General features: G+C 41.6%; 2 protein-coding genes across 3 annotated transcripts in view; one reads left to right on the top strand and one right to left on the bottom strand.

Annotated features, from left to right (window-relative positions):
• Window positions 1-24952, bottom strand: part of Cdk1 (cyclin dependent kinase 1) — a 1182536-nt gene that overhangs the window by 1010802 nt on the left and 146782 nt on the right. The gene's annotated exons all lie outside the window — the stretch shown is intronic.
• Rhobtb1 (Rho related BTB domain containing 1) overlaps window positions 13638-24952 on the top strand; it is a 110528-nt gene continuing 99213 nt past the window's right edge. Inside the window, exons 1-2 of one of the 2 annotated variants that reach the window (XM_050139402.1) lie at window positions 13638-13803; window positions 16989-17081. The gene's annotated coding sequence lies outside the window, so the exon portion shown is untranslated. Of the gene's footprint in view, window positions 13818-16988; window positions 17082-24952 lie in introns of both variants that reach the window. The other variant, XM_050139422.1, reaches the window with a different exon arrangement.

Here is a 24952-nt window from a genome sequence, read left to right as displayed (position 1 = left end):
TTTTCCTGGGTTGTATCCCTAGGAACTGTTGATGTTGGGATACCCATCAATTACCTTGATGGTGGTGGGATTGTCTCCTTTGGTGTTGTCACCTGGCTTGTGGCATAACCCAGTGTATACCTTTTTAGTAACTGTTTGGGGCATATGTGATCCCTGCCCCTTCACAGTCCTCTCCTTTACCCTCTGGCTAAAAGGTAGCTTGAAAGAAAGGAAAAATGGGACGGCCTTCCCCATTAAAATGTCCACATCGTGGCCATTTAAAACTCATAGCACTTCTTTTAATCACCTGTCAGACTCGGGGAGAAGTCTAGAGATTAACGAATAAAAGCTTTGTAAAATGCTTCCCAAATCTAAAATTCCATAAATATGCTAAGCAGTAATAATCCACCCATTATTAAATTTCTGCCGTCTCTTCTGCTGTGCACACGAGACGATTTAGATGCATGCTTCTTCTCAATGAGACAGAGTTTAAAGAAAGTAATGGGACCCATTCAATGTATGAAAGTTGAAAATAAACTTGTCCCATAGGGCAGCTGGGTGGGGGAGCCTGAAGTAAGCAGCGTTGCAGAAAGCTAGAAGGAGTAGCGTTTGCCTTGAGGATGGGAAACCCGACTTGGGGACCAGGGAAACTACACTGCAGTCAATCCTAACTCATACGCACCGACCTCGTGCCTAGATTCTAAATGTTCCTCTGTATTAGGGGTAAGCCAGCCGGAAACACATGCAGGTCTGTGGGACAACCCAATAGCTCTTTCACTTAATCTGTGAAATATGCCTCTTGGTATTTCAGAGCTAAAGTTCAATCAGTGGTTTTGCTTAGAGGCAAGGAAGAAAATCTTCATAGTTCCTCTGATCAATTATTTATGCTTCCAATAGCATGGGTTGGGCATTTAAGCATCTTTAACGCCAAGCTATTATTTTAATATCCTGAAGATAATTGCCTTGTTCCCAGTGGACTGAGTGACACGTTAACAACATTTTTTTTCTCTTAGCTTGTTTTTAATAATGTGTACGATTGCTTGCTGGTGTGGCACCATGAAGCCTGTTTCTCAGGTGCTCACTTGAGATGTTAATCCCGACATGACTCATCTTTTCTGATTTGTGAGAAGCTCAAAACTTCTCCCCAGTAGCCTGGGCTGTGAGTGAAACTGTGTGCGCCTTCCAGCAGCTTGGCATGGGTAAGAGCTCAGCAAAGAGCAAATGACCCTGAGTTTGTTGGGGCAGCCATGACCCACACAGCATGGTGCTACATCCTCTCCCTATACATCTCCCATGGCCTCATGAGGTAGAGCATGCTGCTTCGTCCCACCAAACAAAATCCAAGGCTCAAGGAAAGGTTTAGTGCCAAGAATAGAGGCAAGGCTTTATAGTGATTCTGCATCAAAATCTCTCCATGAGAAGAGTTGCTGTTCCAAACTGAAGCTTAGCTGAGTTCTCCATTCACTAACTTAGTCACTGCTTTACCCATAGTTCCTGAATTTTTTCATACCTCTGGCTTCCTTCCTCTAGTTTTAGAATAAGTGATCTCTTGGTGATGGAAGGGAATGTTCCAGAATGTTGGTTGCCAAACATGCAAGCTTGTTCTTTGTGGCAGTTTGAATAAGAATGGCTCCCATAGGCTCAAATACATGGAATAGTTGGTCGCCAGTTGGAGAAACTTTTTGGGAAGGATTAAGAGGCGTGGCCTTGTTGGAGGAGGTGTGTCACTAGGGGTGGGGTTTGAGGTTTCAAAAGCCATTACCATTTTTCTGTCTCTCAGTCACCCTTGCTCTCACTGTCTTGTGTGTGTGTGTGTGTGTGTGTGTGTGTGTGTGTGTGTGTGTGTGTGTGATGCCTGTGGATCAAATGTAAGCTCTCAGCTATTGCTCCGGATCCATTCCTGCCTGCCTGCTACCTTGCTTCCACCGTGGTGAGCATGTCCCTCTGGCAGTGTGAACTCCAATAAATATTCTCTTTTATAAGTTGCCTTGATCCTAGTGTCTTTGCAGAGACAGAAAGTAGCTAAGATACACTACGGGATTCTGGACTATGTCGTCTTGCACATCCCTTCTTCCCCCACACACCCATGGCCTTCTTTTCTTCCTGGATCTAGGCAAATCTCACCTCCTTCCAAAGCTTCCTTCTGCCACTTGCTGCCATCCCAACACCCATGACCCCTCAAGGAACTGGTTGTGAAGGGATGCTGTTCTCCTTGTATCTGAGTGCCCAGAGTCACACTACACTCTTCTGAATGAGTAGGCCTGGGATCACACCCAGATGCCTTGCCTTCTCAGCTCACACTTTTTTTTTTGACCTCTCAATCAAGTGGCTGATGCTCTCACCTCAGAGTCCTCTGATAAATTTAATATGCTTTTAATTTCTTCAGTTTACTCCTAAGAGAGGTATTATAGAAAAAAAAAACGCATGAAAAGGAATTCAATGTATTTGAATCTAGCAAATAGAAGAGATCACCAAACTGATTTATTAGATGTAACAAGTATGTTTCCTTAGTATACACTAATAAAAGCTCTGTGTGTGGGGGTGTGTGATGTATGCAGTGTGTATATTGTGTAATGTATATGGGATGTGTGTTGTGTAGGCACTTCATAAAACACACATGTATACATGTGTGCTGGTTAGCTTTAATTGTCAACTTGACACAACCTAAAGTCACCTGAGAAAAGGCTTAATGAGAAATTAGCTAAACCAGATTGGCCTGTGGCTTTACCTTGATTCTTAATTAATGCTGGAAGGAAGCAATCCATGGAGGGTGGCACCATAGTATATGCTGGTCCCAGGACTGTAGTACCATAAAAAAAAATTAAGAAGCAAGGATACATTCATCTCTCTTTGCTCTTGGCTATGGATGTGATGTAACAGTTGCTCGTGTTCCTTCCTTAAAGCTGTAATATGGAATTGTAAGCCAAATAGACCCTTTCCCCACCCCTCTTTGGTACTTTTTGTCCAGAATTTTATCACTGCAACAGGAATTACACTAGGACAAGGTGTTACAAAGTCACAACATAACCCTGGGGTGACAGACCTAAATGAACAACATTTACAATGTTTCTTTTCTACAGGAAAAAAAAAAAAAGCAAAACACCAATGAGCAGTAAGAGTTGAGCATGAAGTTCATGAGATAGCAGTGATTTTCCTCAGCCTCCAGCCACATCTGTTCCGTATAATAGATAGGATATAATAGATATAATAAATATCCAGGAAACACACAAGGGCAAGCGAGTCTGCAGTACCAGTAAAGAATTTCCAGCGAACAGCAGTGGGGCCACAATGTGCCCGAGTCTTTTGTGATGTTCTGTTTGCTAATTCTGGCAACTCGGCCAAGAGAACATTAGATTGAATGTCAACTGTACCCAGAACCAAGGGGTGCACAGCACTCACTTCAGATGCTGGTAAGTGCCCTTAAGATACACGGGCTGTTCTCCACTTGAGCCCCACGTTGTTGAAGCGCTCAGAGACAGGGCTCATCTGCAGGAGTGGGCAGCCGAGGCAGAAGTACAGCTTGTGGGTAGGTGGCCCACAGGGTGACTTAGAAAAGAATCTGAAATGGGCCTATAAGAAGAAGATTGAAGTGGATCGTGGATATGAACCAGCTGAAGCTTTGGGAGGCAGACCCAAGCTCTCAGACCTCCAGGGTGGTATTACCTGCAGAATATGCAGAAATGATCGTGGGCAGATTAAAGGAACAAACAAGGGCCAGATGGTTGACGGTGGCATTTCCTACGGAGTGTGCAGAAACTGTGGGCAGATTAAACAAACAGAGGCCTGAAGAGTTTAGAGTACCTGTGTTGGAAACAGCATATGCTCTTGAAAGTGTCAGTTAGGAGAGAGGGCAAGATTGAAAAAGAAACTACGGGGGACCCAGCTTCAGTCCCAAGGCCTGGTACCAGCTCCTCTACTTACAAGAAGGGAGAACATAGTCCTGGAGGCAACCTTCTCCTGGGCAATGAACTGGAAATAATCTCAGAAGTTATGATTACTCAATGACCAGTTTTAATTGGTGATATGTTTTTGTGATCCAACCGAAACTTTGTACCATATTCTTCACTTGTCTCTATAGCAAACCTAGAAGCTCTATCAACACTACACACACACACACATGCACTTATACAAGCACACATGCATGCATACACATACATACACACATACACGCACACACATACATGTGTTTATGTGAGTTACACAGTGCTTGTCATTATGTGAGACTGGCAAAATATTTAATTGATGATAGTCAAAGCTAGCATTGCTCCTATAATTATGAGAGGGGTCTCTGGCAGCATCCATCATGAAGAACTTCAGAGGGGTGAAGAGAAAGAAAAAAATGAAAGCTGGGATGGGCGGTGGTGGCACATGCCTTTAGTTCCAGCACTCAGGAGGCTGAAACAGGTGGATCTCTATGTTCAAGGCTAGCCTGGTCTACAGAGAAAGTTTCAGGACAGTCAGAGCAGTTACACAGAGAAACATGTAACTGTGTCTTATAAAAAAAAAAAAGAAGAAGGAAGGAAGGAAGAAAGAAAGCTGAACTTGGGATACATGCTTGGCATCTAAGCACTTAAGCATCCAAGCACTCAGAAGGCAGAACCAGTAAAATCGCAATTTCAAGGTCAGTCCAGGCTGCCTAAGATCCCCCTTAAAAAATAAATAAATAAATAAATAAATAAAATAAAAAAATAAAAACAATCATTAAAAGAATGAGTTAGTAAAATAATGTTTGTACACCTGAGATGTTTAAAACAAATCTATTCAAATTCTGGTCTCTGAGAGAGAGTACTACAGTTATTGCAATAATTTGCTCTAATCCAAAATCAACTACAGTGCTTTTAAAAACTGGTATGTGTTACTTTTGATCACAGATGGTTCATCGGATTTGCTTTATTGTATCTGATATTTAATTTAATTGACATGCAATTATCGCTCACCCTAGCCTTTAACCATTGAAGGAAGGCGAGTTTATCAGAGATAAAAAGAACCAGGCTTCTGCAACGTACCAGCAGTGTTAACATCGTATCTTCAGGGTCCTCCCTAGAAGCTTCCTGATTCAGACCAGTCACTGTGCATGCTGGGTTGCTCTCTCTTACTGTGACAAACATCACGACTAAAGCCACTTAGAGGAGGGAAGGGTTTCTTTGGCTTACACTTCAAGGTCACAGCCCATCATTACGGAAAGTTGGGGCTAGAACTCAAGCAGGAACCCCAACGTTGCTTGCTGACTCATGCTCACACAGAACAATATGGCATGCCGAGAGAAAGTGCCACCCAAGTAGGCTGGGCCCTCCCACATCAATCAAGACAATGCCCGCAGACGATGTATACAAGCCGTGTGGAGGTAATTCAGCTGAGGTTCGTTCTTACCTGATGGCTCTAGGTTATGCCAAAATAACAATAAAACTGACAAGCCCTTGTCCAGTCTCCCTTTACCCTGTCTGGAAGAACAGAGAAGCAGGACCAATCCTTCCCTCCAAGGCTGTGAATGTCTTCAGGCAGGTGCTTAGTACTCTGTACAGTTTCTTGACCTCAGCCATGGTAGTGTGGTTACTGCGTGACTTCCTCAATATCCCCATAAAGAATTTAGCTCAGGAAACGATCTAACAATGTGGAAGCAATTTATGGTCTTCCGTCACATCGTAATGTATTGATTTGCATGGCCAGAGCTACTCAGCACTTTCTCAAGCATTAGAATGCACGCTGCCTATTTCAAGGAGGCCGTTTCTTCATCCTGTTAATCTACCTTCAATTTTTATGCAGAGGAAAGCATGGCACCTCTCTAAAGGGTTTTGGGTTCGGGTTCATGCTGTGTGTTAAAACATCTGGAACTACCTCATAAACACGAATTAATTAGCTCATACAGGAAAAAAAAAAACCTAAAGGTCAATTTAAGGTAACTTGTGGTTTAAGTATATAGTGTATACTTATACCTTCCGGGCATCTCCCACAATGTCTTAAAGGTGTAAACTCTCAGGGCTGGCAAGATGGCACCCCAGGTAAAAATACACAGAGGAAGCAAGATGAGATTGCCTCGCTGATAAACGGTACCAAGTCACGTGGCTGACACAGGCAAGAATTGTGGGCTAATTTAAGATGAAAGAATTAGTTAATAAGGAAACTCTGCCAACACTTCCAGGTTGCTCCCGGAATGCTACCTGAGTGTGATTTCCAGAACATATGCAAAGGTGGAAGACTCCACACAGTTATCCTCTAACCCCCCCCCACATCTGCCAACGTTGCCATATGTGTGTATAAGTATAACGTTATTGAATTTGTATATAATGTAAATAAACTGTATATTTACTTACAATTATATATAACATAATTTTTTTAATTTTAAGAATGGTAGACTCCATTTTATTGAATTTAATGTATAACGAAGATCAATGAGTTTTAAGACTGAAATATTGATAAGGCATCTGCCACATACACATTTTCCTATGAAAATAAGATTTTTTTCATGCTTCTGGCTCTTATGAATAGAGCAGCAATGAACAAAGATGATCATGTGTCTCTATAGTAAAATACAGAGTCTTTTGAGTATATGCCCAAAAATAGTGTGGTTGGATCTTAAGGTAGGCCTCCATTAGCTCTTTTATTTTTCAGGATTGTTTTAGCTACCCCATTTTGGGATTTAAAAAAAATATGAAGTGAAAACTATCATTTTAATTTCTGTGAAGAATCGTGTTAGAATTTTGATAGAGTTTGTGTGGAATCTATAGAAGGGTGGCCCTTTTCATATTAATCTTCCTGGTCCATGAGCCTGAGAGATCTTTTGATATCATCTTTTGATATCTCCTTTGATATATTTCTTCAATGTCATAAAATTTTTATTATAAAAGTCTTTCATTTTCTTGGTTACCTCAAGATATGCTTTGAGGTTATTGTGAAAGGTGTCGTGTCCCTGATTTCAGTCTGTTGGTCAACTGTATACAGAAGGGCTACCGATTTGTAAATTTTGTATTGTGCCACTTTGCTGAGAGTAACTGGAGAAGCTTCCAGTGAGGTTCCTAGGGTCCTCTGTGTATTTATATTCTCTACTACTTGTAGTCTCTTGGTGTCCTTCAGTTGTCTTACTGCTCTAGCTGAGACTTCAATTATTGCATTGAACAGGTATGGAGAAAGTGGCTAACCTTGTCTTGTTCCTGATTTCAGTGGAAGACCTTTGAGTTTCTCTCCATTTAGGTTGACATTGGCTGTAGGCTTGCTGTAAATCAAGTTTATCGTGTTGAGGTATATCCCTTACATCCCCAGTTTTTCCTGGACTTTTATCATGAAATGATGCTGGATTTTGTCAAAGAGTGTTTCTGTATATAGCGAGATTTTCATGTGTTTGGGTTTTTCGTTTGTTTGTTTTGTCTTTCAGTCTGTTTATGTGATGGATTACATTTATCAATTTATATATGTTGAACCATCCCTGCATCTGTAGGATGAAGCCACCTTGATCATGGTAGATGATCTTTTAAAAAAAAAATGTGTTCTTGGATTCGGTTTGCAGGTATTTTATTGAAAAGTTTTACATCTATGATCATAAAGAAAATGGGTCTGTAATTTTCTTTCTTTGTTGGCTTTTTGTGATTTAAGTATCAGGATAATTGTACCCTCATATAAAGAATTAGGCATTGTCCTTTCTGCTTCTATATTGTAAAATACATTAAGGAGTATAGGTATTAGGTCTTCTTGGAAGATCTAGTCCAATACATACTGTGTTTCATTTTCAGTCAAGCCTAAAAAAACATTTATAAGTTCTTTTTTAATTCCTGTTTTGACCCATTTTTCATGCAGTAGTGAGTTGATCAGCTACTATGAGTTTGTAAACTTCCTGTTGTTTCTGATATCCAGCTTTAATCCATGGTGATCAGATAGAATGCGGTGTGTTATTTCCCTCTTCTTGTATATGTTGAGACTTACTTTGTGTCCAAGTATGTGGTCAATTTTGGAGAATGTTCCATGAGGTGCTAAGAAGAAAGTATATTCCTTTGTGTTTGAGTGAAATGTTCTGCAAATATCTGTTAGGTTTGTTTCATTTATAACATGATTTAACTCCAGCATTTCTCTGTTTAACTTTTGTCTGGATGACCTATCTGTTGGTGAGAGTTGCAAATTAGAGTCTCTCAGTATCACTGTGTGAGGGTCAGTATGTGATTTTAGCTGTACCAGTGTTTCTTTTATTAACTTGGGTGCCCTTGTGTTTGTTGTAGATATGTTTAGAATTATATCATCTTGGCGGACTTTTCCATTGATGACTATGTAGTGTGTGTCCCTACCTCTTGTAATTACTTTGGGATTAAAGTCTATTTTGTTGGAAATTAAAATGGCTACACCTGCTTACTGTTTGGGTCAAGTTGCTCGGAATATCTTCTTCCATCGTTTTTACCCCGAGGGTGTATTTATCATTGATGGTAAGCTTGGATGCAACAAAAAGGTGGATCCTGTTTTTTAATCCAATTTGTTAGTCTGTTTTTGCTGTGTTTTTTTTATTTGTTTATTATATATACAATGTTCTGCCTGAAAGTATGCCTGCAGGCCAGAAGAGGGCACCAGATCTCATTACAGATAGATGTGAGCCATCATGTGGTTGCTGGAAATTGAACTTAGGACCTCTGGAAGAGCAGCCAGTGCTCTTAGCGGCTGAGCCCTAGTTTGTCTTTTCATTGAGGAATTGAAACCATTAATATTGAGAGTTATCAATGAATGGTGTTTGCTGATTCTTATTATTTTGTTGTGGTGGAGTGGTTTTCTTCCCTCTCTTTTGATTTGCAAGTCTGAGATAATTTATTTCTTCTGTTTTCTTGGGTGTGGTTAACCCTTCAGGTGGAAGTTCTCCTTCTACCACCTTCCATAGAACCAGATTTATAGATAGATACTACCTAAATGTGGTTTTACTGTCAAAGAGTTTTCCTACTCTGACTATTGTGAATTATAGTTTTGTAGGGTATAGAGTCTAGGTTGGTATCTGTGGTCTCTTAGAGTTTGAGAATGTTTATGTTAAAGCAGGCCTGGCCTTCCTTGGGGTCTTTGAATTATCGTCTTCCTCTCATAGAATGTTCTTTGCCTAGATCCTGAATAATCTTATTAAAAGTCAACTCCTCAGAGAACTCTTTCCTGACTATCCAACCCCACTTATTTATTTTTCTGCTTTATTTTATTATTTATTTATTATTTATTTTTATTTTTTTACTTAATCTACAAAACCACGGGTCTCTAGAGACTTTAGTACATGCTTGCCACGTCTATCCTGCCACTTTATTATAATATGTTGTCATCTGATTAATTCCTACCCTCTATCTTCCCAGCACATCTTACAGGACCTAGTACCTACCCAACAAACATAGGCCAGTCAGCTGAATGAGAAAAGCTGAGATCAGAAGGTCTTATGGGGTTAATGTACTGCAAAGCATTTTTTTTTAATTTTGGGGTTCAGATTTGCCTTTCGGAATTGGATTAAAAATTTGAAACCCTCTCATATGACAAGTTGAAGTACATGATTTTTATAATAAAAGTTTAAAGGGTCCGTGGAGCTTTGGTTAAGAATTAAATATTAAGAACATCTAATTGTACTTGGGAATAAAAAAATCACAAAAAAATTACTATAAGTAGCAGTGTTTTAATGTTTATGTGCTGATGGTAATCAATTATACGTTGCCCTTGGAATATTTTGCGAACCTCCATAGTGGGAAAGGAACTACCTATAAATGTTATATATTTTATTTATATCCAGGAAAGGATTTAAGGCCTGCAGAGAAAGACTAATAAAAACACATACTGCAGTGTAATATAAAATATATTCCAAATAGGTAGAAAAAAATGAATCTAAGGGAAAAAAAACTAAGACTAAGAATACAAGATAGAGCCAGGGGAGAGATTCATATTCAAAATTTATGACAAGAAATTCAACACCCTTTCTGGAAAGATGGTAACAAATTTTATTCTCAGGTTTGCAGCCGGCAATGTAGAGGAGAAGAAAAAGAATCAGTTATGCCTTACAGAGAATCGTATTTTATGTATGCGTCTGTATGAATACATGTATGTGTAATTTAATAGAAAATGCTCTAAGAAGGGGCCTGCATGCCATGCTAAAAAAGCAGGGAGGTGATAAAAAGTAAGGAGGCTATGTTTGGGCATAACCTCTGTTCCTGCGCCTCAAACAAGACATACAGATGCCGAGAATGACCAGGATTTGAGGCTTTGATAATTAACAGGCCATGATTTTCTGTGCTGTTGTCAGCAGTAGATATTTGGAAACTCTTAACTAAGCCAGTGGAGTCAGACATCCGGGTGTTCCCAAACAACCAGGGGTCTCCACATCTCCATTTATTACAGCCCCATCCTTTAGGGTTTGATTTGTTTTATGGGTGTGTGTGTGTGTGTGTGTGTGTGTGTGTGTGTGTGTGTGTGTGCAGGTGTATAAGTCGCAACACGTATGTGTGTGTGAGGTCAAAGGATAAGCCTCTGGTTGTCTCTCTCACCCCCTTGTGGGATTTGGGGCTCAGACTCTGGTTGCCAGCCCTCCATACAGGCCTCCATACAGAAAGCCTCCATACATACTTTATCCTGTATGCAGGTACACTCTATTTCATGAAAGGCTTAGGGCTCTTGCTCCCTCCCCTTAAAGGGAAACACACCTTGGATGCTGACTCTCAGGACCTCACCAGAACCCTCTCAATCAGAGAGACAGTACAGTCACCACCCTCTCCTGACATGAGACTGAGGTGAGACACTGAATGGGTCACACCAATGGCTTGGTTTCTTTTCTTAAGTGGAATGTGTTTCTCACCAGCTCCTTTGTACTAAATTCAGATCAGGCCACATTTCTTGTTTCACTGTGGTTTTGACTCCCGTCATCCCAGAAGTGCATTCAGGACTTGTCTCCTTTGAAAAAAAAAATGTCTTTTCCAGGCTGGAGACTCAGGAGGTTTGCATCTCGGATGTAACGAAGCAAAAGTAACTTAAGCAACATTTTAGTTTTGCCTTGTTATCGAGATGCTTATTCAGTTGCTAGAATTCCGCCACCATATGGAAGTGGAGACAATTATATTGCATTGGGTGGGAAGGATGGTGGAAGCAGAGGAAACAGAAAGACATCCCCAGAAGAGCGACTGCAGCGCATTTGAAGTCACTTCCCGCCTTTCTCTCCCTAGCCGCTCTCGGACCCAAGCTGTCCCTCTTCACCTCAGAGTGTCTCTAGCCCTGTGACCAATGACGAAGATTGCCATGTTAAGACTGGAGAGTGTTCCTGCATAAAGGAAAATTTTGTTTAAAAAAAAATCTCTACCACTTTCACCCGAGTGACAAAGGGAGGCCCCCCACCTTAATTCCTTAGGCCCATCCAAAGCCCTTAGTGGTGTTGTGTGACCTCAGAACTACGCCATCTTTGGATTGTTTAAACTTGAGATTGTAGTAAGTGGGCCTTTCACACTGAACCTATATACCTGCATTGAGTTTTCCTAAAAGATCTTAGTAGATTACCTACTGCCCGCCAGACCCCCGTGGGAGAGAATAAATTGCTCTGTCTCCTGCCTTCACGTAGCCCGCAGTTTAGTGGGGAGAAAAATAAAAGAATGACACAAATTCATATGAAATTGAATTGATTTCAAGTGTGTCATGAGGGGTGGTGGGGGTAATGACCCTGTAGCATAACTGGTAGAGGAAGTTGATAGCCCGGCATGCAGGGGGACCCAGGTTCAGTTACTCAACACCACCTAAACTGGATGTGGTGATGTATGACCATTATCCTTGCACTGAGGAGCTGGAAGCATGCGGGTCAGAAGTTCAAGGGCATCCCCCAATACATAGTGAGTTCGAGTCCAGCCTGGGATGATACGTAAGACCTTGTCTTGATTAGGAAAGGGAAAGAAAACAAGTGCTTCTGAAGGGATAGAGGGTCCTGGGACGTGAGATGAAAATGGCACATAAGCAAGCATCTCCAGACCCGGTGGATAGGCAAAGGGCCTGTTGCATGGAGGTAGATAAGGCAGCAACATGTGCAGTGTAGGAGCAGAGAGGCGGGGCTGAGCTGCCTGATTCCACATGTACTCAGGGGCCATTGCCATGGAAACCTCTCCAGCCATATGCAGTAACCTGTGATGATGCCAGTACTAGTGAGCAGGTTGGGGCTTTATGTACTTGTTTGTTCTTGGTGGGAGAAGTACACTTAGGTACTACCGTTTTCTATTATGAAAATGTCTTTCTGGCTACAATCTGGACTTTGTGTTAGCAAGGGGCTAATGTTATATAATGTGGTTGACTGTTTTCAGTGGGGATGTGATGGTAACTGGGCTTGTCCGGGAAGGGGGTGAGGTGGGGTGAGTTTTCCAAAGTGATTAGAGTCCAGGGGCTTGGGGACATCGTCTGCAGCGGTTATGTGCAGACAATGAGGAAGTGCCGAGTGCTGAATGCAAGGCTGGGTGTGTTGATGACATCACAGGTCATTGCAAGCAGACAGACGATTGTATTATGGGCGTGGAGTTTACTGAAGATGACAGGGTTTGGGGGCATGATGATGTCACAAGACACCACACACAGACGCTGAATTATATTATGGTCGGATGATGGGTGTGAAGTTTGTCAAGGAGGATGGGGGCTTAGATATAAACTTATGAGTCATCTTCCCACTCCTGAGTCTGGTGATGGATATGATTAGCGAGAAGGAGATTGTAAAATGAGTCAACAGGAACACTAGGACAAAAGTCTTCAGGAAGTCAAATCGACAATGACCCTGCACAAAAGGGTGGCCTGAGGAAACAAGAAAGGACAGCAAAAGAAACAGAAGGAGATCCAAGAATTGACTGTGTCTGTGTGGTAACAGACTGGGGGAAAGGTTTTCTGAAAGGTGGGAGTGGTCAACTTCCTCAGATGAAAAGTTACAGAGTGTTGTTGGTTATGGTGACTCACACCTAGTCCTTGGAAGACAGAGCCAAGAGGACTACAAATTCTGGGCCTGAGCCAGTCAAAGGAAAAAAGAAAGGAAGGGAAAAGAAAGAAAGAAAGAAAGAAAGAAAGAAAGAAAGAAAGAAAGAAAGAAAGAAAGAAAGAAAGAAAGAAAGGAGAAGGAGGGTGGGAAAAAGAAAGGAAGGAGAAAAGAAAGGAAGGAAGAGAAAGGAAAGAGAGAAAGAGAAAAATAACAACACTTTGTATAGTTGAAAAACTTTGGCGTTATTATTTATTTGGTTTTCTCTTAGTGAAGGTAGATACCCCTGATCAGTACATAACTGCCTTTGAAATAAAAATAACTGTGAAGTAATATGTACCAAAATTATAGCTGTAATTTATTCCACCTGTGGTTCTTTTTTGTTTTATAATATTTTTACCTAATCAGTTTTACATGTTGTCTTTAAACTGTACTCAGGAAGGAAGCATGACATAAACATGTGACATGTTAGTGACCATGAGAAAAGGAGAGAAAGTGTGTGATGTGTGAGTCGGGGGTATGTATGAGGTTGTGTGAACTTAACTGGCAAGAAATTCTGAACCTGAATCCAGGGACCTTGGCACAGCCCCACCTGCTTCTGCTATCACTGACCTATTTGTGCCCAGTGTAAATAAGCCAAGGACCGCCCACAAAACACTGCAGACGCCTCTCCTGCTGGCTGGTGTTGCTGTGTCGGGGGAGGTACCCACGGGCTGACACGTGGAAGAACACATGCTCAGAGACGTCTGTGTGGTGAGTGGCCGTCTGTCTGGGTTCCCTCCCTGCTCCAGATGCCACCCAGACATTTGAACCCTCCCAGAGAGAAGATGCAGTCGAGGTTAGTGTCTCAGCACAGTGGCCAGGTGGCGACACAGATGTTAAGCTGAAGCAAAGCGAGCTGCTGATGGGAGGTAAGAGAATGGAGGTGAGCCCTGGCGATTACTTCTGTGTTTGGGAGAAGAAACCAAAGTAAGAGGTTGGGAGCAGGTTGTTGGACAGCTGTGTGGGTAGGTATGCAATTGTCCAGGCAGCGTTCAGTGCGCTGTCTACGCTTGCTAGCACTTAGGGGCAGGAACCAGCAAGATATCTTTCTGTTCCTAGTGGGAGATCCATCATAAGCCATAGATATATTAACATGAGAATCTCATGCATGTTGTGATTTACTAAGTTCAGCACTTTTCCCCATAGGAACACCTTTTTTTGCTGTTGTTTTTGAGACAAGGTTTCTCTGTGTTGCCCTGGCTCTCCTGGAACTCAGCATGTAGACCAGGCTGGCCTCAAACCCCAAGATTCGCACCTGTCTCTGTCTCCCGTTAGCTGTTATTAAAGGTGTGTACCACCGTGGCTCAGCACCGTAGGTAATTTTTTAACTTGACAAACTAATTTGTATTTAGAACATAGAGAAATAAGATAGCATGCCCCTCCCAAGTATTTGTTTTAGTTTTTTTTCATCTCTCTCCTTTAATTCTTTATGTCTAACCAATTTGAATAGTCTTAATGTTACCACTTAAGAATCAGAATGCATTTTCTAAATAGTATCCTGAGCTACATCTTCACAGTCTTCGATGGGTCTTCTGACAATCATGGAATTGCCTACATTATAGCGTGCTCGCAATACTTAAGCAGATTGTGACCTCCATGGAGGGCAGAAATCAACAGGGTGTCCCCAGTGGGTTTATAAACTTCTTGATAGCAAGGGCTTTGCTGGGTTAGAACCATCCCATGCAAAACCAGAGACCATAAATAAGATCTTCATAGTAAAATGGTTAGGGTGTCCTTGGTTTGCCGAAGAGGACTTACCCAAGGATTTAAGAAGATGCCAGAAAGTAGTGAGAATGAATTGGGGTAAAGGTAAAAGATGGGCATTTCAGATGGAAGAATGTTAGTAGCATAGGCTTGAGAGAAAGGAATCAACCTTTCCAGGAGGTGGTAGCAGCACGGGAAGATAAATTAGTGACACTACAGACGTTCTTTTTCTTTCTTTCCCTTTGGAATAGCCCCCACGAAGTGGCTACACAGCTGTCAGTACCATCTCATAGCTGGGACACATCTTTCCGGCTCAATGCCCTATTTATTAATAAACACTGATTGCCCTAGAGTCCCCAGCAGTCTCCCCTGGGTGCTGAGAAAGGGATCTCCTAAGAGGAGTCCTCGAGGGCCTGAACTGAGAGCTCAGTTGAGAAACACTTGCTGTGCAAATGGGAATACCCACACGAAAAGCTAGCTGTGGTGCCGTGTGCTTGTAACCCAGAATTGGGGAAGACAAGACAAGAAGATCATCCCTATGGCCCACTGTCTTTCCAGCCAGCCAACCCTACTTGGTGAGCCCCAGGCCAGTGGAAATCCTGCCACAAAGAAACAAGGTGGATGGCCCCTGAGGAACCACAACCAAAGTGGTCCTCTGGCCTCCATTCATATGCATATCACACACCCACACACACATGCACACACTCACATGCACACACACGTGTACACGTACAGAGACTCCACTTCCTGTCTGTTCATTAGGAAGACCCAGAGAATGAGAAGAAAAACAATGATTTACTAATTAAATATTTCTGGTTTATATTTATGATGCTGCCAAGCCGAGCTTCAAGCTCATCTCTATGAATAACACCCTTTTTATAGCAAGAACCACTGCCTCCATGAAAAAAGTGCTTTTTTATCTTTCAATTTTCATATAGTTATTCCGACTTCTAAATAGTCCATTTTATCTCAGGGTCCCTGTACTGTTGCACATGAAAAAAAATATCTCTAGGAATTTCATGCCAGAAGGATGAAATACTTGCTTTCTCTAGAGAATGTGATGAAGTGACATGATTTCTTCTGAAGGATATTAAAATTTTATGCTTTCCTTTTCCCCAGAGTACCAAGAAATTCAAATATAAATTCTACTGTCAGCTACTTTGACTGTGTTGACCAATGTGCAAGTGTATGTGTGTGCATGTATATAAATGTGCATGTATCTGCGTGCATGTTTGTGTGTATGTGTGTGTGTATGTTCTCCTTTTTATTCTCCGTGATGTTTTCTAATTTTTACTCCTATCTAACTACTTCTGCTTTGGAAACCACATCAACTCCTTAAGGCGAAGCATCAGCATCCAAGCAGTCTACTTATCTCCCAAAAGAACTGAGACCAGTTGGCTCTAATAGTTTAATTTAGCCTTGTTTTATCCTAGATAAAACAAGAATAAAAAAAAATGGAAAGAGGTTCTATGACCTGACAGCATTCTGGGCCAAATATGTCCAGAAGATTCCATCATTCCTCGTGGATAAGTTACATTATAACCAGAGAAGAGAAAGGAACAAACCAAAGTCACCTGACTGGCTGCAGCTGGCCCTTGTCTTATGTGATCATATTTTGGCAGTGCTGAGTCTGGAATAGTCTGGAGGACTGATGGCTGTGGTTGGCTAGACCTGCAAAGACATTCTTAGCTATGCTTGTCGTCTATTTGTATAGCAACTTTCAGTACAGGTTCCTACAACTGGGCCTGCTTTGGGCCAGCCATGAAACGGAGGCTGGTTTATCATTTAGTTCAGTGCCGCAGTCCTTATAGTATTAACCGGGTATCCCTCCGCTCCTACTGAGTAGCTGAGGGCATCATTTCCACCCAAAATGGGAGGGAACTGAGCATCAGGGTGTTGAAGCATTAACAACACCTGTAAGGGAGTGGAGATAGAACTTGGTTGGCACAGACTAGCCAAGTACAACCAAAGCCCTGGAGTCCATCCCCACCACTATATAAAACCAGGCATGTTGTTGATGCTTGCCTGTAATCCTAGCGCTGGAGATGTAGAGGCAGGTGAATCCAACATTCAAGGTCATTCTCAGCGACATGAGGCTAGCCCACGCTACACGATTCAAAAACAGAATCCTTTAAATAGGATTCATTCTAGTACCCTGCTTCCAAAGGAGACCCCTTTGCTCCAACTTTTACCCCATCTTGCTCTAACTCTTTGGAAGATTTCCAAACGGCATGTCCGGCCTGAGTGGTTCTCGTCCTGATGAAGAGTCATCGCTGACATATGGAACTAATATTGTTTTCCAAAGTTCCTCCTTGTGATTTTGTGTCTCATGAATCCACCTCCTTCCTAGGTCTTACAACAAAGAGGCATCTAGAGGCACACCCTTCACCAGACTGCCTTCAGTAACGAGAACGGAATTGAAGCTCATTCTCCCTTTCGCATGGTAAGTACTAATTTGAGTAACTGAATTAGTTTCTCCATCCACAGTATTTAACAAAAAAGGAAAAACAGGAGAAATGCAGCTTGCGCATAAAGATGGCACGCCTTATGAATAGCACCAGATTTGTCCTAAGGGTGTTTGCATTTAAAAGGAAAAGAAGAATGTTCCGTTTTTAAACATTACATTGTGGGTTTTATAAATCGCAGTTGAACATGTTTCCTCTGATCTAGAATTTGAGTTATTTTGACCTACATAGGAGTTGGGAATCATGAAAATAACATGAGTCTTCTGCGCATATTTTATAGACAAGTAGAGTTTCGTGCATAAAACTGACATGTGGTCCCTGCGAAGTCATGGCCACACCACAGGGAAGATTTAGAAATGGACAGATTGCTCTTGAGTAGCACTGCCTTTCTTCCCAGATGCCTTAGCCTGGTGCATCCGCTCCTCTGGGCCTCAGCACTGGCTGGCTGTAACTGGAAAATGCATCAGCACTCTGCAAGTGGCCAGAACAAAGGTCTGCCCGTAGCTTTGGAAGAAATTGCAATGTTGGTGGGGCTTTATCCCCCGAGTGACTCTGCTTCGTCTACCCACAGAATCATGTGTTAATTTTGGTTCACAATGTGGTTTGTTTTTATTTCTATATTTAATATTCTAATGTGTAGTTTAAAGAAAAGCCTTCTGTGTAACTATGAATATTGGAAGCGTTTCATTTAATCCAGGCTTGGAGAAGTGAACATAGCTAATGTATGTGAAGACTGAATTGCAGATAAATCTTAAACAAATGTGGCTTTTATTACCTCTAACTATACAGAGCAACTCCAACAAAACATTACAAAGCAGAAGTCCTTAAGGGGACCCTTCGCAATAAATCATATGAACATTCCGCTATTAGCATATAGATTGAATGTATGGAGGAGCTCGAAAAGGGCCAAGTTTCCTTGAAAATGGTTTATTCTGTGTCTAAAAATTGTACATAAGGCTGAAATTGCATGTTTAAAACACTGTATCTTATCTACCCATAAATACAGCATTTGCAAAGCAAAAGTAAACATAAGGCCAGGCTGTAAACAAATTATTGAAAGGTTTTTAATGTGCCGGGGCCCCATATTAGGGCATGAATAACTTAAAGAGCAGGTGAGGGGGTGTTTGTTCCCACGTCTCAGATTCAGGGGCTTGCACTAATGGGTCAGGATCCTATTTACACTACTAATCCCCAAAGCAATTGCTCGTTTGAAGAGGTTCTGCCCTTGGAGTTTCCGTTAATTAAATCCATCTGCAGTGTATACACACTTTTCAAATTCTCCAGCCCTGTTTTTGATAAGCCATACTCAAATCAGTTTGTGTCATAATGCCTTTCTTACGGCATCAACCTTTCTGTCTTAAGGACATCTCAGAACGGTTATGTACATAAAAACTACTAAATCACATTCTCCTGTATTTTAGAAAAGTCAGCCTATTCAATGTTATTATGTGAAATGATCTCTTTGCGATGGTGAGCACAGTTTTCTGCTGAACATACGTCTAATCTCTAATGTTTCAGTGAGTTCCATTTGTTCTATTGGTTTTCTTTTCCTGCTTTGACTCTGCGAGTCTATTTTTAACTGGCACTGCGCCTTTAGGATTTCAGGCAAGCTCTTCAGGGTGCATGTATTTAAAATATATTTTGATGAATTCTTTGGGAATGTCACCCATGGCTGCAGTGTATTTAGATCACATTCAACTCCCCATAACCCCCATCCTTTTCCAACTCCATGTACTTTTTTTCTTTTATAGATTGTAGATAAGGGAAAGAGATGGGGAGAGGAAGAGAGAGGATGTGGGGGATGAAGTGGCATAGCAAATTTAGAGGAAAAATAAGAAAGTACAAGAACAGGTATACTTAGACTCTAACCTCAACCTCCTTCTTCTTCTTTTTTTCAATAACCCACTGAGTCCAACATGTGCTGCTGGTATAGCCCTGGGTTTGCAGCCATCCACTGGAGGATGGTTGACCTACTGGGGGGGGGGGGGCTACACTCTTAAAGAGAACTGACTCTCTCTCCCCCGGCAGCCATCAACTCTCAATAGCTCCTCGGCTGGGGTGGGGACCTCATGAGACCCTCCCACTCCATGCTAGAATGCTGACTGGCTTGGTCTTGTACAGGTCTTATGTAGGCAACCACAACTGCTGTGAGACCATGAGTGCCTCTGTCCTGTTGAAACAGGGGTCCAGACCTTAGCACAACTGACTCTATGATGGAAGTACCACTCAGATCATAAAACTCAGCGTGTAGATAGTACCACCAGCCAAAATGAAAGACAAGGACTAATCCATCAAAGTCCACAGTTCCAAAGAAGTTTCTAAATGTCCTAACCTTGAAGTTTGGTTTCTATGGTTCTACTTCTGGATAATTGCCCTTGGTACCTGAACTGGGTCAATCCAGAATACGGGTTTTTGTGCTTAAAAACTCACCCTGAGAAGGCGCAGTGATGCACTGGGATCCTAAACACCTGGTTTCTATTGGCTTAAACCCATATTTAAGCATCTTCTCTGTTGCATACCCCACAATACTGTCATGTCTATTCTTAAAAAAAAAAAACTCACCTATCTTAAAGGAAAATAAATTTTATTCAATTAACTCTCCTTCATTTAAGCAATGATCTATGTAAAACTTAATGCTAGTGGTTTCCTAAGAAGATCCAAGTTTCTTTCTTGCTGGAATCATGCTAAGGAAGCATTTTCTCTCACTCAGAGAAAGCACTTGTGTTACCATCTGTATAAATTTTTAATACTGAATAAAATATTAGTGTTTAGCTTAATATTGATTCTCAGTGTAATATTCCTCCATAACGGCACACTAATTGGTTAGGATTAAATCAGACAGATTCAAGAACCTGGAGACTATACCAACTAATATGTGTAATTCTTTTTCATTAGTTTCCAGATTCCAATTAAAATGGAGTTAATGTGTTGAGTAAAAGATCATAGGACAATATAAGCTCTGTGTAGTAGGTCATGTACAGCCACTTTCTTCCCACTCCTCCATCTTAATAGAGAAGTGGAGTGGGGAGGGAGAGAGAAAGAAACTCTGAAGTCTAAATACATTGAGCAATCCATATGCCTTGAGATGGTGTACATGCACTCAAGTGGCAGGCAGGCACTGAGGTAGCCTACTGATCTAGGTGTTCTATGGTATTGGGGTGGGCCAATGTGCATGCACTGAGGTAGTCTACAGTGCTGAGGTGGTCTATATGTATTGAGGGAGTTTACATGCATTGACATGATTTACTGTCTTGATGTGATCTACATGCTTTGAGGAAGTGTCCATGCATTGGAGTGATCTATACTCATTTAGATGGTCTATGTGTATTTAGGCGGGATATATCCATCACAGTGGTTATATACATTGAGACTTGATACACATATTGAGTTGGTCTATGTTCAATGAGGTAGCCTACATGCATGGGTGCACTGTGCATACATTAAGGTAACCTCATGCATTGAGGCAATCCATATGCACTGAGGTGTTCTTCTGCATTGAATCATCCTCCATATGCTTTAAGTTGTTCTATGGGCATTGGGCACTTTAGCTGACCATCATGGTGTATTAGATGTGTTCCTTAGACTTTTCTGGAGCCACAATGTTCCCTTCGCTAGTATTGTGACCCCCCCCTCAGACATTCTCAGTGGGTGGGTACCTTTGGTCCCCAGTGATACTTCATAAGGATTAGAATCTTGGCTGTCACCTTAGAGAATACTCAGCTGGTACTAGTGAGTGAGCACAAGCCTCCAACACTGCTGAATATCCCAAGACAAGCAGGACAGGCTCCCACAAGAAAGCCTCCTCAGCCCCAAAGGTCTAGGTAGCAAGGCTAAGAAACACTTAAAGACATGTGTTGAATGAGCATGGGGCCTGATACAACAATACTCATAAAAATACTCAGACAGGCTGATGTTCTTGTTACTGTAACGGAATTGAGAAGGAAGAGCATCATATACATAGTCTCAGCTCTGAACACTGCAGACAAGGTAGGCAGCCCTCTCAGGGACATCATGCTGACCAGTCAGGCACCTGCTTGGGGGTGGCTTGTTTTTAGATGCTGACCCACTTAATGCTTAACTGTCTAGAAAGCCTACGGATAGGTGGTATCAAAGTTCGCCAGCTGTCATATGATGTCTGTGTTGTCAGAAAATGGAATGAAATAGGAAAGGACAGAGTAAGCATCATTTTAACTTCTACGACCAATGGCAGGTCAGGAGTCCCCTGGTGGTCATGCTTTGGGTTTAGAAAACAGACTGATGTCTGAACAGGTGGAGTTCGGTAGAGTTATCTCCTGCCTAGTGTAAGATACATGGCTTTGGCAACTTCAAATCAAGTTGAATACAACCACAAAATATGTCTGTCTTAATGGTAAGCTGTTTTACATAGAGAAGATTCTTCACACAAGAATCAAAGGTCTAAAGGTCTGAACTTACATTTCAGGACTGGAATCGTGGAGCTCTATGCCCTTGAATAATTTACATAACTTCTCTGAGTTGTTTCCTCGCCTATTTAGTGAGTGTATCATTACCTCATAGGGGTGTGGGGAGAATTAAATGAGACATAAAGCACTTGGCAGATGTTAAGCCGTTAATAAATGATAACGGCCATTGATTTCATGTTCTTTCTTTGACTCAAAAGCAATCCTGGGTGTCTTGTATTGACATGGTGGCTGTTGTGACCTTCAGTTGTCATTGTAAAGGATGACCCTGATGCTTAGGAACACTTCTTTATGAAAATAAACTCAAACAACATCCCTTGTCTCCATAAATAAAATCTTCAACTCAGCCAGGTGGGGTGGCAAACGCCTTTAATCCCAGCACTTGGGAGACAGAGGCAGGCTGATCTCTGGGAGTTCAAGGCCAACCTGGTCTACAAAGATGTGTTCCAGTTCAGACAGGGCTACACAGTGAGACTGTCTCAAAAACAAAACAAAAAAACCTTCAACTCACTTCACTTAGGTTAATTTGAAAAGGAAGTGCCGATCATAGTGGTTGGTACACACCACTAATGCTACCACTTAAGAGACTGAGGCAGGGAAATAAAGAATCTGAAGCCAGTCTGGGGAACTCAGAGAGACATTGCCTGTCTCTATTTTTAAGTGAGGAGGTAGGGGAAGAATGGAAGGAGAACAAATATATTAAACTCGTAATTTCCCAGTGAGAATTGTTCTAAGAAAAAAAGGTGGATTTCCAAAATTAAAGAATAAATGATGTGCCTCTCTTTATGGCATATTTAATATAGCTGATAATCCCCTCCTTAATTAGCCATGCAATTATAACTCAACAGAAAATTTCCCTGGTGAATGTGGTAACCTACTTCAGAGAGGAAATTGGCACCCTTTGACCACTCCTACCTCGAACTGTGATGCTTTTTCAACCCTAATTTGTTCTTAACCTAAAAAAGCTCAGGAGAGATGAGGAGCAAGCTATCCATAATCTAATCATTCCAAGGCCTGGGTATCAGTCAAATTCACCTGTCACTGGTGGGCTCAATATCCCATCTCCCTTATTCCTTGGAGACTGTTTAATCTTTTTTGTGTTCTGACCACTTATATGGTTTCAGTTTGAAAATAAAAACAAGACTAAGCCATTCGTGAAGAAATAAATTAATCATTTACTGGTTCTTCTTAACTATCCAGGTGTCCCTCGTTTCCAACTCCCAAAATGCAAAGGCCTGAACAACAGTACAAAAGACTGCTTCGCCATCTTATGGGGCACTAATTTCTACCACACCCTACACAAGATTAAGGAAAGAAAGTTTTTTATCTATTCTAGCAATAGATTTTTAAAAATTCCCAAGCAAAAATGATGCATTTATTTCTGTTTCTTTGGTCAGTTTTTGGTTGGGTTTTTGTTCATTTGCTTTTATTTTGAGGCAGAGTCTCATGGAACCTAGGCTGGCCTCAAACTCATGATGTAGCTAAGGATGATCTTGAACCTGTGGTCTTCCTTCCTCTACGCCCCCTGCATGCTACCACGCCTAGTTTTAAGCAATGTTAATGACTGAACTCAAGGCTTTCAGAATGCTCCCAGCCCGAGTGTCTTTGCTTTGGTTTGGTTTGGCTCTTCATTTTTATCATAAATTTATCCTTAGTTTAAAAAGTGTCCAAACTTAGTACTTTGTTCTGTGGAAAGTCATTGGTGAATTCCCACTTGTGACAAGTTCTGTACTTTTGCACCATTACAATATTTGAATATGCTTGCATCTAATTGCAAAGTCTTGATAATTTCTGTGTCTGATCCATTCAAGGTGGACAGACACATAATTATTCATGCTAATTAATTTGTTTGCCCCCACCTACGTCGCTGCAGCATCTTTGCAATAGCGAGTGCTCATCATTTCGTTCTTGGACTCCAAATCCTCCAGCACCTCCCTAAGTCATGCAGACTCAACAGCTGTGGCCTCCCTGACATCATTGCCTCTCTCCTCCCCCATTCTATTCCACTCCAGTCACTCCGGATCCTCTGAATTTTGCCTTCCTCAGGATCTTTGCACTCTTCTGCACTGTGTCTGAAACTCTGTTCTCCAGGAAATCACATGACTTGATCTCATGGCCTTGCTCTACTTGCTCTCAGCTTCTAGTCTTTGTTCAAATGTTGTCTCCTATCCAAGACCCTTGTTGTCCACTTTCCTTAAACGTGCACTCTCTCCCCGTGTGTTTTCCCTTCCTGATTCTTTTCTCTCTGTGTTATTTGTCACCCTCTGATAAATTTTATAATTAAATACCTTTTTTTGTCTCCCTTCTTAGCACATGAACTGAAAGAGGGCAGCAATTTCTGTTGGTTTTGCCTGTTGGATCCCAACTGCTGCTCTCATTGATAGGTATTAGTTATGTTCGTTTAGACCTTTATTAACCTTATTTCTCTGCCCTCAGAGATTTATTTTGCCGTCTATTGATTTTTTGTACCAGTATTCTACCTTTATCATAGTTACATTATACTAAGACCCCCACGTGGCTTAAGTAACCCTAAACAGAAAGAATAATGCACGAGGTGGTACAAAACCTGATCTCCAATTGTAGTTTACTACAGAGCCATAGTGGCAAATGCAGCATGGTACTGGCACAGAAACAGACACTTTAGCAGTCCCGCCAGGAACACTTCCTTCCCTCTGAGATTTAGGAACTAGATGAAATTCCCTTTTGCTTGCTTTTACCCCTGTTGAGTTGAACAAGACAAGCTTGCATTTCAGCCATGTTGCTCTCCCTAATGTTTTTCCCTCTCAGACAAGGACACAGTTATCACCTAAATGGTGAGTTAGCTGGGACGAATTAGATTCCTGACGAGAATACTCAGGGGTGAATCATGAGTCACGGGTGTGTGTGTGTGGGTGTGTGTGTGGGTGTGTGTGTTGGAAACACCAAGTCTACAAATACTTAAAGGAAAGAAGACATGAAGATAAGTTTTCTTTAAATCCGAGAATATTTTTCCGCCACTCATAAAACAAATATTGGGGACTTAAGACTGATCCAAGGAAATACCTCCTTCCCACAACAAGGAAGTTGTAAACACAGTTCATGACCGACGATTACTCACCGTTCATTCCTAACGACAGCACATGCCACACTGGGAGGATTAGCAGCATCTGAGACGTCTCTGGCCAGCTGCTTAGCATTTGGCAGTGGAGGAGGAAGAATTTCTGTATCTATGTCCTCCATTAAAAGACACGAGCAGAGCAAAAACATTTGAGGTGCTTTATCCTTTAGCCAAGGGACCTTGCAGATGTTAAAGGTGTGCTGAGTGGACTCCAGGTTTCCTAAAGTCAATCTTCTTGATATTAAGCCTCCAATTGTAAGAAGAAGAAAGGAATTCAAGCCTATGCTGCTCGGGGGTTCTCTCTTGTGCCCTC

Source organism: Alexandromys fortis, unplaced genomic scaffold, assembly GCF_014885135.2.
Source record: "Alexandromys fortis isolate MF-2015 unplaced genomic scaffold, M_Fortis_MF-2015_v1.1 scaffold_9, whole genome shotgun sequence".
Lineage (NCBI taxonomy): Eukaryota > Metazoa > Chordata > Mammalia > Rodentia > Cricetidae > Alexandromys > Alexandromys fortis.
Note: the sequence above shows the minus strand (reverse complement) of the source record. Positions and strands in the feature narration are given on the sequence as shown.